At 40.7% G+C, this 18,150-nt stretch overlaps 1 protein-coding gene across 1 annotated transcript in view; it reads right to left on the bottom strand.

Annotated features, from left to right (window-relative positions):
• Nucleotides 1-18,150, bottom strand: part of TMTC2 (transmembrane O-mannosyltransferase targeting cadherins 2) — a 373,997-nt gene that overhangs the window by 198,195 nt on the left and 157,652 nt on the right. The gene's annotated exons all lie outside the window — the stretch shown is intronic.

Below are 18,150 nucleotides of genomic sequence, written 5' to 3'. Positions count from 1 at the left end.
TTATGCCAGATGGCCATACTTTTCACAGCATGCCTCCCTCAATTCTGAAATCACAACTTCTTTCAAATGTCTAACGTATTTCAGAGGCTTTCTTGTAATTAATGCAGAAAAGGCTACCAGCTGGGTGTCAAGGTACAGTTTCAAACAACCTTTACATAAATCTCCTATAAACCAACAAATATCTTAATGGCATATTAAATTTTTACAGAACAGCTCTCTGTAATTATTAACTTTATGTAATTACCCTTTTAAAGTAGTTCTGAAGTGAAGTCGGCTGTAGGAAGTTAGGTGAGACATATGTCAGGATGCCCATTTTTCAAGGGAATAAAATGTTCTAATTCAGTCTCTTACTTCAATGTCTGTTACCAAAAATGACTCCCATTTGCAAATGGGTAATGGAATAGAAACTGAATTTATCATCAATGTTATAAGTATGGGTATACTTTGATAAAACTTCTGGTCATGCTAAAAGCAAGCTGATTTGATATTTTGAAGAAAACTGATTTACTGCTGCACGTGTAAGTCACAAGAACATACCAAGAAACAAAAACAATTACCCAGAAAGGAATAAGGTATGCCTAGATTCATATTTACACTGTTAACCATTGTTACTCATCCAAAAACCAAGGGTTGCATGTACCAAACACACAGCCAAGAAAGTAATTAAATACTGACATAAGATTCTTACTCCAGAAAATTACATTTAGGCAGTGGCCTACAATTTATCATACTTTTGAGGAAACAAATTATGGCTTCAAGCATTCTGACCCATACCTAACCCCAAAGAAGATACCCCAAATTATCCAAACTCCACACCAATTTGGGAAACAGTAAATAAGACAGCCAGCCACCCAAAGCGCTTCACTGAAAATACTCAGTGGCTTCACCAAGACTCTACGCAGGCTCTCTAAGCCATAGAGCTCAGGTCAGCATCTTCTCCTGCAAACCCAGATAAAAACTGGAAAGAAAAAGAATCAAAACACAAAAAGCAGGTGTCCCTGAAAAAGTTAACCTGCAGGTCTAAAACCCCCAGCATTAATACTAAAAATGGAAGCTAAGGTAATGGTTGTAATTACAAAACTTCGAGTACACTCAAAGCCAATTGATTACGGTATATAACTATGAATTATTTGTTCACGAAACAAAAATGCTAGCATGAGTGAATTTCAATTTTTATTTACTCCATTTACTGTGAATAGTCACACACTAATCCTGAATGCTTATTAACTCTTACTATGTTAAGAACGATATATAATGTGGAATATATGCCACTCCCTGTCTTTGAGAAGCAATTTAGTCACTGCTGTGTTCATGAGTTTTATAGCTTATCTTTTTATTTAAGAGGCAAAAACAAAGCTCCCTTCTAATGGTCTTGAGGTCTAAGCTGGAAGGAACTCAATTTCCCCAAAGTGGGTGGCAGGAACCCAACTGTTTATGCCACCAGATTACCTTCCAGTTTTTGCTTAACAGGAAGCTGGAATCTAGAATCACAATTACTATTCAAATCAGGTACTCTGATGTGGAACATGAATCTAAACCACTATCACAAACACCCACTTCTATAGTAACTTTTTGAATAAGTAGAAGAAAAATAACATATTGTATGTACTCATCACAACCCACATCAACTAACCTTGGCAATTTAGAACCCCTGAACAGACACTCTTTTGGACCACAATATTGTGAATTAGTCAAAGCAATGTTGTACTTTTGAAGGAATAGTTTCATCTGAATTACTAAGTAACTTCTGTAGTACAGAGTCATTCTTTCACATATAAAGCCATTAGGAAAGCACAGCTTGGGTCCAGCTCAGTTATTTGGTGGCTAAAGTCCTTGTTTTGTATGCATCAGGATCCCATATGGGAACCAGTTCCTATCCTGGCTGCTCCACTTCCCATCCAGCTCCCTGCTTGTGGCCTGGAAAGGCAGTACAGGATGGCCCAAACCTTCGCACCATGCACCCACGTAGGAGACCAGGATGAAGCTCCTGGCTTTGGATTTGTTCAGCTCCAGCCATTGTGACCCCTTAGTGATTGAACCAGTGGATAAAAGATCTTTCTCTCTGTCCTACCTGCATATTTGCCTTTCCAACAAATAAATAAATCTTTTTTAAAAAAGACAAGAAATGGCTGCTTATGAAGAACACACCAAAGCAAATCAGCGGAAACAATGAAGCAGCGAGGCCAGGGTTGTGGTTGTGCACATTGGGCCACCTGCACATCTGGTTCCCATAGGAGTGTCAGTTCAGATTCCCAGCTGTCTTCTTGGGGTCTAGCTCCCTTCTGATCTTCTTAGGAAAGCAGCGCAAGAGCACCTGAGAATTTGAACCCTTATCCACATGGAGACACACAATTCCAAGCTTCAGGCTTAGGCCTGACCCAGCCACAGACATCACGGCTAACATGAGAGGGAACAAGTGGTTGGAGATATCTCTAATTGTGCCTTCAAGAGAAAAAAAAAAAAAGATGGAGCAACATATAATTCAGGGACAAACCTAACATTTTAACATGAACTAACTTGAAACAGGTCTTTTTAGCATGTTTCTAAACAACATATTTGTTTCAGAGGAAGTAGGGAAATCAGTATGAATTTATTTGGATTTACTATGGTCACCTTATTTAAAAGGCAGAAACAAAAGCAGAGACCTAACTGTTGGAAACAATTGTCTCCAAGAGTTAGATCTGGACAAGGCCTGTGTCAGGAGCCCAGAACTCATTCTGGGTTTCCCATGTGAGTGACAGAGATTCATGTGCTTGAACCATCACCTGCATACTCCAATAATGCACATTAGCAACAAGTTGTAATTAGAACCAAAGCTGGAGCTCAAATCCTGGCTTACACTACAGCTTACAGGCATCCCTAGCAACATCCTCAGTGCCTTGCCAAGCACCTACACAATGGAAATTTAAATTACAAATATAACCAAATTGAACTCAAGAATATAGTACATTTTGCAAATAAAACCAAACGATCTCACAAATAATGGATCTAATGCATTGTAAAGGTTGCAATAAATCTGGAAATCCACACATTCAGTGGGTCTCAAAAGGTTCATGGAAAGCATCTATTATAAAAAAACTGCAAAATAAAAAAACCTGCACAGTATCAATACTGTGAAGCAATGCAAACATCATTTGGCTCCATTTTCCCACTAACTTTTGGGTTATCTTCTCCTTGAATTCTGTGAAATGTAAGACAGAGCCATAGAGGAAATGACACACTCTTACAGGAAAATCGGATGTTCAAGTTTAGAAGGCCAAGGTCTCACTGCCTGTTCTCCCTCCGGGACAGGGGATATAACAGAAATAAACTATGCAGTCCTTGGCCTCAAGGACCCACTGAAGCCCACACACCATGTTTGAGTCATGCAATATGCTAAATTATCAAGCCATTTTGTAACTGAAATCCCATGTTACTCCAAGCTGAATAATAGGAGGATCAATTCAGTCTCTTAAAATGGAGTAGAAATAATTCACCCAAAGTTATCATGACACAAAATAAATACAAATTACGAGTAGGTCTTTTTTACTTTGCATTTTGTCACAGATACCCAAAAAAGTACTTTATTCCCAGAAGATACCAAGCATGTGTTTATATAAAAACTAGAGGAAAACAAAAAAGCAGATTTTTTGTCACAAGACAGGAACGCAGAGAGAAAGAAATAGAAGTTAACTTTAAATGCAAATGAAATGCATAAGGATTGAAATGGTCTTAAATTTTCCTAAACTGCATGAGCTGAGCTATTCAGATGCCACAATTTTTCTGCCACTCTCCCAGCGTCTTCCCTAACCAGGCTAAATTAATTTGTCTGACACTTCTGCCTCTGTAGCACTTTATGTGGAATTCTATTAGCACTTAGCACAGAGTAACACAGTCACTGTATATTTGTCTGCTATTTCCTAGGCACAAGGATAAAATATGATCCAACTATGTATTTTTAGCCCCCATAAAGCAGGCTCTTACACATGGAAACACGTGCATATTTAAAGCAAGTGTCGGTAAACATCAGTATAAGTGATAATACTTTTCATCATTCCATTTGAGTTTTCTATTTTCACTTGAATTTTACAAAATCAGCATAACGGGAACTCCATGAGCTTTAGTCAAATATATTTGGAAAGAGGTCCTCTCTACAGTATGTACCATCTGTGGCTTTGTGGACAAATTATTTCTTTTCCATAATCCTCAGTCTATCTTATCCATAATTGAAGAAGATGCTACATACTAAGAAACCACACACACACACACCCACACACACACACACACACACACACACGGGGGCTGGCAGTGTGGCACAGAGGGTTAAACAGCTTCTGTTGATGCCACTGAAGGCCGATCTGGATGAGGCCTCTGGTTCTTGGCTTGGGACTGGCCTGGGACAAATCAGTGTGGCCACTTGAGAGTGAACCAACAGAAAGAACACTCATTGTCTCTCATCGGCTTCCTTTTTTTCCCTCTCCTATAAATGAATTAATCTTCCTTAAAAAAATAACAGAAAACTTTTTCCTAGCACAAAGTGCAAATACACTGAAGTTATCATCACCTCCAGCTCTATGTTTATATGCAAATGAAACCTAATCAAAATGGGTTATCTTTCTTTTTGAATAGCACGGAAGTGAGAACAGCCATTGAGATTACACTGTAGGTGGTAAAATAACAAGAACCAGAAAATTCAGAACCAGATTTTCAATGTACATCATTAAACTATAAACCAAGTCATTTGTTAAATTCACTGCAAACAAACAAAAACGACAACAAAAAGCAGCCTGAAAGTTTTTCACCTCTCCTTCAATCTCAAACAGTAACAAGATTGTTATGCAGTGGCTTTAAATTTTTATGTTATAACTTCTAATTTCCAACAGTTTTCCCAAAAGAGGCTAATGACTTATTTATTTTCAATATAAAGGCAGATTTACAGAGATTTCCGTCCACTAGTTCACTCCCCAAATGGCAGCAATAGCCAGAGCTGAGCTCATCCAAAACCAGGAGCAAGAAGCTTTTTCAGGGTCTCCCATGTGGGTGCACATGGGTGCAGGGTGCCAAGGTTTGGGCCATCCTCCTCTGCTTTCCCAGGTCATAGCAGGAAGCTGGATGAAAAGTGGGGTTGCAAGGACATGAATCAGCATCTATAAAGGACCCCAACACTTGCACATGTAGGATTAGCCAACTGAGCCATCATAGCAAACACACACCCACCACTACCAAATTAAACTAAATACTGAATTTTCTGAAACAAAAACTATTTTTATCTGGGCCAGCATTGGGTATAGCAAGTTATGCTGCTGCCAACAATGATAGCATTTTATAAACTCACCCATTTGAGTCCTGGCTGCTCAATTTCAGATTCAGCTCCCTTATAATTCCCTCGGAAAGCAGTGGAAAGTGGCCCAAGTGCGCATGTTCCTGCACTCACACGGGAGAAGCAGGACAAGCTCCAGGCTTCAGCCTGGCCAAGCCTTGTCACTATGGCCATTTTCAGAATGAACTTGCTAATGAAGGATCTAGGATTTATCATCTCCCTCAGCCTCTCCTTACTTCTAACTTTATCTTTCATGTAATGTATCTTTTAAAGATAATTTTTTCCACGGCAGTTTCAACAAACCTGTATTATTAAAGATTTACATTTCCATCAAAAACAAATTTTATTCTGACCACTAGTGTTTCTGAAGTATTTCATGAAATTCCTGGCAGCCAAAAAACACTGCTGCCTTAAAAACAGGACTGTCTGCTGTCACTCACCCCTAGGATGCGGGGAATTAAAACAAACAATAGAAAAAGACCAGCCTCGAAGCTTTCCTGAAAAAGTTTGTTATAAAGATTCTAGAATCAGCTGCAAAAATATTCCCTGCCAGGTTGGTGAAGAACAGAAACAAAGAGATTAACATTCACCTTAGGGTGATAATAGTGCTTCCTTTTTTCAAAAGGAGATTTGAATGCTGCAAGCTACTGCAACTACTCAACTAATTTTCCTTACTATAAACCTGGGTAAAAAGAAATATAAAAATAACAGAGTGGTGTGGGGAGGGAGAAAGGAAAGTCTTTTCTCCCCTCCACTTTCAGATATATAGGCAACAGTACCCTCCTGAACCCAAAGAGGAAAATTCCAAACTGGAAAAGTATAAGATGTGGCAAGATACCACTAAGGGAGGGGTGGGGAGTTAGGGAGTGACATGTATACTTGCTTTCAATCAAACAAGCAAACGCTCAATTATCAAATCACGTTCTTCAGAAGATTTGTTCTTTGAAACACACCTTTTTACTTATCAATAGTGGTGCACAGGACAATGTGAATTCCAATCAGCATTGATCCACACTGTACCAGCATCATATGAACTAACTAGGCCATTTGGTTGCTAAGTATCATAGCCTTGCTTATTGAATGCTCCACAAAGTGGACAGAAGTTATCTATATTGGAAGGCTGTAAAATGCCGCAACAGGCTGAGAACAAGAGTGGTATCTACAGCAAAAATGAATTTGAGAATGGAAAGGATGAGGGGAGGATGGGATGGGGAGAGAAAAGAAGCATCCTTTTAACTAAGCCATTAAGATGGCTTCCTAACAAATCAAAGGATCTAGGTTTAACGCCACTTCCTGCTAGTGCAGATCTTAGAAGGCACACCAAGGTTCATTTACAGCCTAGCTTCAGCCCAACCCTGTACACTGCAGACCACTAGGGAATAAGCCAGTAGATATATCCTTCCCTCCCTTTTTCTCTCTCAAAACTTTTTAAAACAAATTTTATAAAGAAGAATTTGAGGAGTCAACATGGTGGCTCAACAAACTTGTCCTCTATCTTGCAGTGCCATCATCCCATATGGGCACTAGTCCTAGTTACAGGTCCTCCACCTTTTATTTGGCTCTACGTTAATGGCCTGGGCAAGCAGCAAAAGATGGCTTGGGTAATTGGGACCCTGCATGCACATGGGAGACGCAAAAGAAGCTCCTGGCTCCTGGCTTCAGATCTGCTCAGCTCTAAGAATTATAACCATTTGGGGAATGAATCCATGGAGGGAAGATAGCCATCTCTCCTTATCTCATTAAATTTGCCTTTCAGATAAAAGAAAAATAAGACTTAAGAGTGTCTTTTTACTCTATTCATACCCAACACGAATATTATATCCTCGATAATGTCCCAGTTATACAAAGTTTAGTGATTTACAGCAAGTCACACAGCTAGAAAACAATTAAGCTTATATTTAAGTCTGCATGAGCCAGTCCTATAGCTTTTCCACAATAGTTTTATAATGAAAAGCAAAAACAAATGGTTATTGAGAGCAAATAATCCTTTTTACTGAATTAATTGTACTCAGACATGACCATGTGTGTTGAAGAAACTATATACATCACCCAAACGAGCAAATTTACCCTTGAATCTTAAACTTAGGAGAAGCTTAAAAATTCCATGTAACCTGGAATTTTCAATTATGCATATATAAAGCTTCACATAACGTGATCACATACATAGGCTGATATCAATGAAGCTTACACTCATGGAAAACACATAAGTGCTCACACAAACTGCACAACAGTTACTAGGTGCAAATACAGTAACAGAGCATGCCCTCAAAAGGCTGGATTGTTGTATCAGCTTTTATGTTTGTTAAGTTTTAAAAAAGGTTTCCATTTTATGAATTTCAGTATACATAATCTAATCATTAAAACACATTTAGTGATTATAGGATCTATTTTAACTACTTTGTTTATAAAATATGTTTTATAATAACTTAATGGGAAATGCGTATATGCTTTCTATTTTTTGCTAACTAAAAAATAATTCAGTCATGTACAATTTGTATCTACCTTCACCTTCTCCTGTTCTCCTTGCTGTCTTTGCATATTACATTAATTGGAAGCAAAATGACTGGCACATAACAAAATACAGGCATTGCCAAGACCCCTCTCAAATCAGGAAAGTATTATGATCCTTGCCTTTCATTTCATTTAAAATTAAATGAATCTGAAGAGAAAGAAACTGTCCTTTGGAATGAAAACACTTCACTAATGCAGATGGACAGCACTGAGGAAACATGTATTAAATTCTGCATTCACACTATCTCATCTGATGCAAGAGTTATAATCAGACCAATAGAGCATGCAGGAGCCATCTGGGTGCTGCAGCACTGTAGACAAACCCAGAGAGCAAGGGCACACTGACCTTCCCACCATGGCAAGGCACTATGCTCCAATTTGCTTCCTTGTTACTCTTTTTGAAGAAAGGAATGCTATGATCAGTAGGTGCTAAGCCTGACAAAATTTAAATAACAAACAGTATCATGCAACTTTTCTACAGTATCCTATTTCATACGTATTTACCCATGCATCTGATTTGATAGTTTTACTGATCCCACTTTCATATCATTCATGCCTTTTATAAAGAAGCTACCACGCAGTTGTGGAAAATGGTTTTGTACAGCTTAAATTTCATTGCAGAAATCAACACTAAATTAGCATTTCCATTGTTACGGGCAGTTAAGACACGAATCTGATTTCCAGGCACTGACAACAGATTTCAAAGTTCTGCAAAGGACATCTTTTTCTGTACAACTGACAGTGCCGTTTAAGTGTGAGTAACCTGATAATTGTGAGATCCATCAGCCCATCATTCGATTCCTTCGAGGCAGCAGGTTATCGAAAATTGAGCCGAATGATGTAACAGGCATCCCAGACACAGTATTATGAGAACAGCACAGAGGTTTTCAATGAGCCTCATGCTTTATTCATTACAAGATCCAATTTGAGTCATTTGCACCAACAGTATGATTTAACTGGCTGAAATTCAGTGCTGTTAGAGTATTTTATTCTTAAATGTTAAAAGGGTCCTTTAAATAATTTTTTTGTATTCCTGTATGAAGGTACATAAAATAAAGAAGGATTTTGTGTTTGTGGCTATTCAGGGTCACATGCGAACGTTGTTCAGCAATACTGGAAGGACAGACACAGGATAAAACCCTTACAGACTGTTTTTCATTAGGAGTATTTAATAAAATGCCAAATATAATGGAGAAAGTGTATCTTTAGAAAATGTAGAGGGTTTTGCTATTAAAAAATGGATTCTGCACTAACAGAACACACACTCACCGGAAGAGATAACTTTCAACTTGTGAGTCTAATTCAGGCTCGATCACCGCAAGAACCGTCATTCAGGTATAGGGAAAGGACTTAGGGGTACAGATTCCTTTCCCCAACAAGCAGATCATGGTGCCTGCACATTCCTGGACGCATTTTGCAGACTGGTTCAAGTTCAATCATGTTATAAAACCATGCACCATATCCCAATATTGTGGGGGCTAACACACACCTTAAAACATCCCCATCTCTCTATATGCATTCACAAGTTCCACTCAACTCTTCCTGACTCAGTTCCCTCTGGAAACTTCAGATGCTGCAGATATTTGCTACAACAAATGCTCAGCGCCCCCCGTGAGTTTCTCATTCTGTACCTCTATGCTCCCTCACTTCTCCGCTGGAAATCACCCATATCTGACCTATCCCCTGGGGCTCTGCTCAGAGGTCTCCACTCCAGAGATAGTTCTTGATCCCCACAGCAGAAATGAGTTTTTCTTCCTCTAAACTTTATGAGCCCTCTCAACATGGGACCTTACAAAGAGGAATTTTTCTTTGCCAAATGCAAGTATTACAGAAGCTGGCAACAGTCATCAGCTTCCCAAATTTAAATTACTCAAAGTGAACTTGAACTGCAACTAAACTACACACCACCTTAAATCAGCTGAACAAAGGAATCAACCTGCAAGAATAAAATCTCATTAATCTCTAATTTCTTGAAATGTAAAATATTTTTGAACCTCAACATTCTTTGTGGTATTTTCTGGTTAGCAGTGTTGGCAGCTGTTCAAAGTTGTAGACTACTGCAGATCATGAATATTAAATGCAACAACAAATTTACTGGGTATAAATCCAAATTCAATTGTAAATGCATGACAACTACCCTAAAATTCTGATACAGCAAAGAAATACTGTGATCAGGAACAGGTATTTTGCTAGATCTAGGTTCTCACAAGGGCAGGTGGAAGTGGAAGATTTATCACAGGAAGCTAAGGAAAGTATTTGGCATAGAGTGGTACGGAGGCAGCACATACATCTTACTTCATTCACAGTAACCAACATGTATGTCACAGTAGGTTGAGAAAAACCACAAACTTCTCTAGAAACAAAAAGGATAAAACACACATTGTAACAGTTAACTCCACGACCATCTTCAGCAGATAATCAAGCAGAAAAACACAAACACCCCCCCCACACACACATGTGGAGATGTGGAGTCACTGCAAATACCTGCAGGCAATCCATTTCCCGTTTCATGTTCTTCTGCACACAGGGAGTCACACAGAACAGTGATGTATGGAAGCACAGAATATCTGAAGTGTTTAGTTTGTTCTGAATCTGTCATAACACAGATTCCCACCCTTGGAAATCATCCTCAAGATAAATCCAGCAAATGATTTGGAAATAACAGGCCATTTGTTACTTTGGGAATGATCACTACAATACCAAGTATACTCCAAGTTAATAACAGCATATTTCATAAGCCTCCATCACTTACACCCGGTTTTGCATTCAAACAAAAAAGTTATTTCTACAAACAACTTTATTAAGAGGGGGAAATTTCATCTATTTCTTCTGTAAAACAATACAGTCTTCATGTTTGCTTGACAGAAAGCCATAAAATTTAATTTTGAGAATGTACACGTTGGCAAGAACTATACCAAAAGTGGTCATTTCAGAGAAATTATTTTTAAAAATCAATCTGAAAGGGGCTCATTTTTCCAAATTATCATGGGCTACTACCAGAATTACTACCCTGGCTTTCATTTCTTTTTCCACCTGTAACTGAATAAGTGATTATGAGGCTAATAAAAGGGAAAAAAGAGGGCTCCAGATTAAAACCATTAACAGATATAAAATAAGCAGAGAAAATGGCCACTAGGCAAACAATGGCTGATGCTGGGTAAGAAAAACGTTGCCTTTACTGATTTTATTACCCATGTATCCCATGAGGTCACAGATGGCTTGTAAAAAAAAAAAATGAGGGCAGATAAAAGCCTAATGTTTATTTGCAAGGTGGGTTTAATTGTATTTCAATCTCTTGCTCCTGCCCTTATTTTTTGGATCACATAAAATCAGGCAAGTGAAAGTAATACAAGGAACACTAAAATAACAACCCAATAAGAGGTCAAGAAAATTTATTTTTCTAACATGCATGTCATCCAATCGTATCTTCCAGAGCCCACTTTTCCATGAATGAAATTCCCACTGTATAATAGAGAGCACTATGATCTACTTCAGCATTTCAGCCATGTACTTCAAACAGGGAAATCTTAAGTGTGAATTCAATAACTTACCTAATGCCCACTATGTGCCAGATGGTGCACTTAGGCCAAGAATCTGACAGACAGCACATTCTACGTAACTGTGTACACTAAGAAATATGAATGTCCAAAAGTATTGATTGTTCTCCATGCATCCTTCTGTATTCGTGCTTTATATTTTGTATTCAATGTTTGACAAGTCTTTCTACTGATAATATTGTAATGTTAATATCCGACTTTAATATTTCCTAGGTCATATTCATTCTCATAAGAAGTATTTTTAAGTATAATCTACTAACATTTTATTTTTGTCATTTCTTAATTTTATTATTCCATGGTATAGTTCCATAGGCTGTGGGATTTCCTTCTCCACTCCCCAGTTCCTTGCCCCCTCCCTAATGTTCCTCCATGTTATTCTTGGATCGCTAGGTTCAACAACATGAAAATGTCCATATTACTGAAAGTAATACACAGATTTAATGTGATCCCAATCAAAATTCCAACAAAATCCTTCTCAGAAAAGATGATACAAAAGTTTCTCTGGAAACACAAGAGACCACAAATAGCCAAAGCTATCCTGAAGAATAAAAATCAAGCAGGAGGAATCAATTCCAGACCTAAAGACATACAACAGAACAATGGTCATCAAAACAATCTGATACTGGTATAAGAGTAAGAGAAGAAGTCGCTTAGCCCTGGGGGCAGGGGTCCAGCAGAGCCTAGGTCCCCTGGCCTGGGTTCTTTGACCCGCCTGAGCAGCAGTAGCCAAACAGCTTAGCCCTGAGTGCAGGGGGTCTGGCGGGGCCTGGGTTGGGGCACTCTAGGGGTTTGGGGTGTGGGTTTACAGGGGTTCTAGAGGACGGCACACGTGGGGGCATGCAGGGACCTGAAGGTTCACATCCAGGTGAGGAATGACCTCTGAGGGGCTTGTATTGACAAGGTTACTATTCCTGCAACTCTGAGCCTCCTCAGTGGCTTAGACAGAACAGCAGATGGCATACCCAGCTGCACACAGAAGATATGACAGTTCACTGGGGCCTGCAGAAGACATCTGGCACCACAGCAGAGGAGAGCAGGCAAATTGCCCAGGGAAGAGGGTGAGGGGATGTGTGGGAAGCAGGACCAGTGAGGGAGTATGTTGCAGGGACTTCCATTGACAAGGAAGTCACTGTGTTTACAGGTAAGCAACGAAGCTAAGACCGAGCGGTTTTGAGGGGGAACGGAAGGACCTTTAATGGTCAGACTGACCAAAGTACCAGCCCACGTGGGAGACATGAGCTGGGGAAGTCAGCATCAGTCAACACTGAATGTGACTCATCCTTGCAAGCTAAAGCTAGGCCTGGGGCCTATCTGGCAGGGTTAGATCACAGTTCCTGCCAGTGAGAGTCAGAACAGGGAATGGGTAATGTTAAACTAGGTCATGACACTAACCAGCATGAGAAAGAATCAGGCCTGGGGGAAGATTTTTTTTTGAGGGGGAGAGGGGAAATTAAGACCACCCCTGTTGAACTGCAATTTCCGCTGGCTTTCTTAAGAACTGGAGGTGGTGACAAGCTGAGCTAGGCATGATCATGGAACTCTCTGACACTAATGGGCACTGGGCTTGGGGACAGGCTGGACTGGTCCAGGCTTCAGCACCACAAAAGAACCCAAGAATCAGGTGTGGGGTGGGCTGGACTGCAACATCAACCAGCCCATACAGAGGATGGGACACAGGGGGCAGACTATGCTGGGTAAGGGCTGAGCATCCACTGATACATACAAAATCTATGTCTGGGAGTGGGCATGGCGGAGGAATTTGGGAAAATCCCAGAGGGGAAGGGGGGAATGTTGCTGCCGCTGGTGAGCATGATTCAGGCCTGGATGTTGGTCAGGTTGGACAAGGTAATTCCACCTCTTGGCAAGTGTGTGGGTTGAATTTGGAGGGGGACAAATTGGGAAGGGTCAGACCAAACCTTAGTACACTTGTATGTGCAGTGTACAGTATGCAAAGCTAGGCTATCACACCTACCAGTTGCATGAAACACTGAAGGGAGCAGACTGGGCAGGGCTAAACTGCAGCACCCGCCAGTGAGAGTTAGAACTGCAGGCAGGGTGGGACAAGCCAGGTTGCAGCATCCCATGGCAAAGGCCAAGATGGGACATAGGCTACGCCTAGCTGGGTCAGAGCAAACAGTGGCATGCACAAGATCTGTGGCTGAGAACAGGCCTGTTGGGGAGCCAAGAGGACACCCAGGCTTTGTCGTGGTTCCCATTGGTGAACAAGAGAGCCAGAATGGGTATGACAATCTGGGTTGGACATGGCTACAGTCTCCCTTGGCATGGGTTTGGACTGGATCTGGGCTATGCCAGGCTGGGCCAGACTCCAGCACCCACTGGTGCTCATGAGAGCCAGGGTGTGTGCAGAACGGGCTGCACTGGCTAGGTCTCAGCTCCCACTGAAAAACGTGAGTGCTAGGTCTGGGTGTGGGCCAGTTGTGGCTGGGTTTTAACACCCAACAATATGAACCATAATGGGTGCGGGCAAGTTGGGTAAGGCCACTGTCCCTACTAGGACAGGAGGTGGACTAAGCCTATGCCAAGGACCCATCAGTGGGCATGCGATCTGCCACAGGAAGGAAACCTGACAGAGGAGCTTCAGGAACCCCTTTGTCAGGATGCAGTCCCTGCAGGAGAGCACAAGAAGCAAGGCAAGGAGCAGCCCAGATCAAGCCAGGTTACAGTACTGCCCAGCATATGTGTGACACAGGTGTGGGAGCTGAACAAGCTGGGCCAATTCAGAACACCCACTGGCAGATTTGAGAACCAGGAAGGGGAGCAGGACAGGCCAGGTCGGGCTGCAGCATCAGCCAGATCACATTAGGGCCAAGACTGGGGCTGGCTGGGCTGGGATATGCTGAGCACCCACCAACATAAGCAGAAATCAGGCACAGACTAGGCTGGGCTGGGCTAAAGCATCCACCAGCTAATGCTTAGGAGTGGTGGGCCATGCAAGACTGGGTTGCAGCATCCACCAGCACACCTGAGAGCTAGGAGGAGGGCTGAGAGCACAGTAAGGGAGCAGTGCAGCCTCTCTTGCTGAGCACTGCTCCCACTGGCAAGCATGGGAATCAGGACTGGGGGCAGACCAGACAGGCCTGTCAGGGCTACAACAACTGTTGGCCTGCATGTGAACTGGGTTGGGGGAGAGCCAGGCTGGGCTAACCCACTGTACTAACTGGTGCATGCATGAGCCAGAGTTAAGTGCATGCTGGCTGGGCTTTGCTGCAGCATCAGCTGGCAAGTGCTGGGACTGGGGCCAAATCCTGTCAAGATAGACTGCAGAACTGCCCGGAGAGTGCAAGATCTATGCATGGGAATGGACTCAGTACAGAAACAGTGGGCACCTCTCTGAAGGGCTACAACTCCCACTGGTGAACATGAGAATCAGGGCCTAGGAGCAGGCCTGGCTAGATCAGTGAGGGTACTAACATGAGTGTGGGCTGGCTAATGAGGTTGGTTGGGTTGAGGTAGGCTGCAGCACCCATCAGTGTGTACAAAAGCTGAATGGGATGGGGACAGACCAGACCAGTCTGCTGCACATACCAGCATGTACAGAAGCCAGCGGAGGGGGCAGGCCTGGTGGGAGTTACTGGATGTCACTCCAACCAGGCTGCAGCTCCCACAGGTGTACATGAAAGCTGAGTATGTAGTAGGCTGAGTTGATCCGGGCCGTAGCATCCGCTGTTTGCGACAAAATGGGGCTGGAGGCAGAACTGAAAATCGATTTGCTACATGACCCATCTATACCATTTCTGAGGATAAATCCAAATGAAATGAAATCTGCATTTGAGCAAGGGATCTGTAACCCTATATTCACAACAGCACAATCTACAATAGCCAAGACCTGGAAACAACCCAGATGCCTATCAAAAGAGGAGATTTAAAAAGAAAAATCACAGTGTATCCACTCCATGGAATACTAGTCAATCAATAAAAAAGAATGAAATTCTACCATTTGCAACCAAATGGTCCCAACTACAGAACCATTATGCTCAGTGAAAAAGTCAATCCTAAAAGGATAAACATTACGTTCTCTTTGATATGAGGCAACCTTCATGCAAAATACAAAATCAATAGCCCTTTCAATAATCCTTGTGCTACATCTCAGAAGATTTGATATTTTTATTTTCTTTCATTCAAAAAAAGTTTTTGTTTTTGTTATTAATTTCCTGACTCACAGATCACACAATACTATCTTTTGCTTCAAGAAGGTCTTTGATTTTCTTTAATTTCTTCAGCAACACATTGGTCATTCAGTAGCATATTATCTTTATTTTGTTGTAAATTTCCTACTTTTCTCTCTGTTGTTGATTTCGTTTGACGGCTTTTCGTCTAAGTGGATGCATAGTAACTTTATACTAGACTATGATATACAAGAGTGAAGATATAATGGGGCATCAATCTCTACTTCAAGATCAAAGATGGACACCCAATGAAACTGTTAAATGGATCTCAACAACAGGATGCTGGACTGTGCCATTTCCCAGGCCTACACTGTCAGGATATACTTAAAGAGCAGAATGATGGACTTATAACTGATTATACAGGAATACACTGTGTTAGGGCACTAAGAATATTGTCAGGGGATATAAATATTCCAAGTATTTATTAAATATTAGATGACATATCTATTTTATGCCTGGTACCTACTGCATCTCATACACTTCATCACAGAAAAATATGATTTTCAAAATTCTTGCTAAAATTGCAAAAAAAATCTTGGTAATATGAATATGTACAAGAACCTGAATCTTAAAGAATCAAAATTGGTGAAATCCAAATATGTGAAAGATACTGTATAGTTCAAACATTTTATCATCTAATGACCAAACAGAACATGTCACAGAAAATGTCAGATTATGACTGTAAAAGAATACTTAACTCAGGCAAATAGTAACCTGCATTTTCTTACTGCAATAATAGGATGGAAAGGAACAGTACTTGGAGGATACAACCTTTAATCTACCATGACCTCTTCTGTCTACGTTGATGGAAACATCTAAGTTTGAGGGAGAGGAGGTGATTGGGTGTTGCATAAACAATGCCATTAACATTGTGAAGAAATACACTAAATGTGACTTCTAGAATCAAAATACTACTGACCCAAGTAGTATGTGTGTGTGATTATGTATGTGTGTGTATATAGTGAGCACTTGGGCTAGCAGTTAAAATGTTGATCAAGATGTCCACATATCATAACTTCACAGTGCTTAGGTTCAAATCTGTTCCCAATTCCAGTTCAAGCTGTCACAAGCGTTTGGAGAGTGAATCTGTGGATGAAGCACTGTGTGGACAGATATCACTTTCTCTCCCAAAATATATAAATGAAAGAAACATGTTTCACACCTGCTAATGTGAGTTTTGCAACAGCTGCTGTGCCCACATTCTCAAACAATCGTAACCTCACCAAGAACAAGGACCATGAATTATACTGACTATTTGTACTTCTGGTAAGATAAAGAAGTTTGTTATTGTTCACAACAGTGTTTCAGGAGAAAATCATCAGCCTCTGAAAATCTCCTTGCAAGAATAATTCAGGTGGACTTGAAATGAACAGCCTGATGTCCAAACCATCCATTCTCAAACATCAAACCCTACTAGTGCTTGATTTCTAAGTTTAAGCAATTAAGCGAATAAGTGAAATCACAAAGAATTTCATTAAACTCTTGATACTTGAGTTCTAATTGAAAAATTTATACTTCCTACATAACAAAAATACAGCACTGCCTGTAAATATGACAACAAAGGGAATTAGAAAAAAAAACAAACTTTGGTATCTAGTTCCCTTGATTTTTTCTTGGCTTTTTAATTTCATCCCAATGTAAGTATAAGGAAGACTGAGAATGGAGGGGAAAGAAGTAATAAAAACCAGGCAAATTTGACAGTTTCCTCACAGCCTGTATCCAAAACAGTAATTCCTCACTGGTATCCAAAGGGAAACAGTTTCTTCAAAGTACAAAGTTTCCAAATTTGGCCAGTGTCAGCCAGGACGCTTAAAAATCAAAGCAAAAGAAAAAAAAATCAAAGCAAGGCCAAGTGTCCTGTGACTGGAGGTGGACCGGAAGACAGGCACGCAGGCGGTGGCCAAGCACGTAAGCATGGTCATTTCCCCCCAGTTCCTGGCCTGAACACACTTACACAAACTGTCCAGATTCTTCAGGTGTAGGGGAACCTGAAATACTTCTACAACTCTCATACGTTACACTTGAAAGCGTTTGAGAGAATGCAGAACGGCACATCTGAAACCCTGAAGTAAAAAGCTTAATTGACTTTCAGGGCCAAGCCTTTAATAACCACTTTCTGTTTTGACTCTTCTATTCTTATCCAGTGCAACAAGGGTAAAGTAACATGATTCATTGTTTAAGAATCTGACTTCCCAGAGCACCACAGAGAGGAGCTGCTCTCCAAACTCAGGAAAAGTAATACTAACAAATGGCAGAGGATTTCCCCTCTGAAGCGTCGAGCTCTGCTATCAGCCATGTTATTTTTACAAATGACATCACAGGCCATCTATTATAGAGAATTTTGACAGAAATAAATAATGAATAAAAAACTCAATGACAAAGATGTATAGGCTCTACAAGGCTAAATTATTCTTATGCTTATATTTTCAAAGGTGGCAGAAGTCAAGAAACCTGAGAAGGAAAACAACCAATGACTGAAACCCAGCTTAGCTGACAAAGGTCAAGAAGATCACTTCCACTTACCCAGCATCAAAAAGGAACTTATTTTAAATTCTGATTGAAGAAGAACAAATCTGCGATTTAAATGGTGGCATAG

This window comes from Ochotona princeps, chromosome 15 (genome assembly GCF_030435755.1).
Source record: "Ochotona princeps isolate mOchPri1 chromosome 15, mOchPri1.hap1, whole genome shotgun sequence".
Lineage (NCBI taxonomy): Eukaryota > Metazoa > Chordata > Mammalia > Lagomorpha > Ochotonidae > Ochotona > Ochotona princeps.
Note: the sequence above shows the minus strand (reverse complement) of the source record. Positions and strands in the feature narration are given on the sequence as shown.